Consider the following 2,350-nt stretch of genomic DNA (forward strand, 5'->3'; position numbering starts at 1 on the left):
GGAACAACATACTGTCCTTGGCATGTACAGTCATTCCTTTCAGCCTTCCACCTTCTAGACAGATTCCACTCATTACCTATTTTTTCTACTACTAGGGTATCTTTCTTGTTTTAGCACACTGATCATGTGGAAGTCGATACCCTACTTGTATTCCTGCTAAGGTAAAATGAGACGAGCTACTCCTGTACATCTCCATTTACTTTCTGATAGATATTAAAAAGAAAATATTAACATTAGTCCTTTATTTATAAAATCTAACCTAGGACAAATTTGAATATATTTCCTAATTATACACCCTGGGGTGCATTTTATCTAGGAACGATTTGGCTTTGTAACATCCCTGTGGGGTATTCTTTTAATTCCCAGTTTAGAGATTAGAAATACCACAACTCAAAGACAGACATGGAGTTATTCAGGAGTCAACAAGCAAGCTTTCGTATCACAGGGCTCTGTGCTTTTACAAGAGACCACCTTTCCTGTACAGGACACAATGCTGGTCTATACAAACACACACACTTCTTAAGCCCTCCTTTTTTTTTAAAAAAAAAAAAAAAAAGTATTTTTTCCACTTCTGGTCACTGTGCCCTGGAGTGGCTTTCTCTCCAGAGCTCAACTGTGCCATTCCACTTGTGTGTTGTCACCAAGAGCAGGGTCTTAAGAGAACCAGCATTCCCCCCCTCTGTTATACCCATATTAACTTTCCATATATAAAGTAATTCTTATTATTGCTTTGTTAACTATATTATTGCTACCATTTTAAGCCAGCCAGGATGAGTGTGTTCAAAATAGGAAATTAGCAATTCTACCACAGACATTGTCATTCTCCATACAAAGGACTAATAAAATACAGTCAGGACACCATCAGGTTATCCTTTTCAATGACTACACGGAATGTTTAGTAGTAAATCAGCATTTCAAAATGACAAAAATGGCCTCGTCTCCTACAAAGAAATATACGCTGGGTCATAGCAGACTTCCCAGAAATACTTCTCTAGAAATTGGAACTTACATAAACTGACTATATTCAGCCAACTTTTATCCTTTGCTTTAAAAATCAAATGCAAAGACCCTTGCATGCCTTGAAGCTGGTAACACCAAATCTCACTAATCAAGAAATGTATTGTACATTAATTAGTACTATACAAAGCTTGCATTAGACAATCTTACATTACAAATTTACAATCAATGCAGCAAGAAATGTGAACTCCACCACTAATTTATGCGCAATTTCACCCTGATAACTAGCACAACCTAAATGACCTCACCCTTATTTTTATCTGTCCAACTATCCACTCAGAAATACAGCTACGGAATGAACTGTAAAAATTAACTTCTAATGATTATAATGGCAGGACAGCATTATCTAATCTGAACAGATGTGTGAAATCATTTAGAAGTCATTAAAGTTAGTACCATTCTTGTACTGTGCCAGTGTTTTAAGCCAGTATATAGGAGAAGTTTAAAATTAACAGAATTAAAATAACAGTCCTCAAATTACTAGCAGTGGAAAGCTAATTATACATAATTATAATGAGACTAATAGAGGCTCACTTTAAATGAGGTTGGTGACATACATCATTTCAGTGAGAGCTAAATCAGGATTTTAGATAAGAAAATCACACTTTGTACATTCTCAGCTGGATCACTTTGCAAATTCCCTTACAATTACTCCTTAAAACATGACCCAATCTACACACAAGCAATGTGTGTCCCCTTGGTGCATTAAAAGCTAGGAATTGAAGGTAAATAAAAGATAGACAAAAACGATGTGGGAGGTCTGTAGTGAATGTGTGGAAGAGATGGTTGTTGGATAGTCCCATAGACAGGAGTTGTGAACAAAGTGAATTATGAGGTCAGATAGGTACCCCAAGAGAAAAACAGGAACAATTCTAAAAGCTTATCAAGGGTATGAGGTGGGAAATGCAGGCTGGTATGTGAATTGGGAGATGTCCATGCCTGGGAATTTCTGGAACACCCTTATCTTCGTCAGGCTGGTGCAATTTGCTAAACATCAGCACAATGACTTGCTGCCACAGAGGGTAACATGAGCTGGATACTCAACTGAGATCGGTATGGTGTTGCTTAGGCATGGGACATGTTGGCTTTCTTTCTCTTTGATCCTTTTTAAACTCGAGAGAGCTGGTCTTGTACATGAGATGTGAAAGTGCAGGATGACCAACAGAACTGCTATCACAACATGCAACTACTCCCAGTGTCCCTCCCCCCAAACTGATCCATCACACTGTAAATGTGATTATTCCTACTGAAATCCCTAGGTAAGGAAATTCACAACACCAAGTTGTTATACATGCTTTGCTGATACAAAGATGAAAACATTAGAATTGTACAA

Source organism: Strix aluco, chromosome 9 (assembly GCF_031877795.1).
Source record: "Strix aluco isolate bStrAlu1 chromosome 9, bStrAlu1.hap1, whole genome shotgun sequence".
In the NCBI taxonomy this organism is placed as follows: domain Eukaryota; kingdom Metazoa; phylum Chordata; class Aves; order Strigiformes; family Strigidae; genus Strix; species Strix aluco.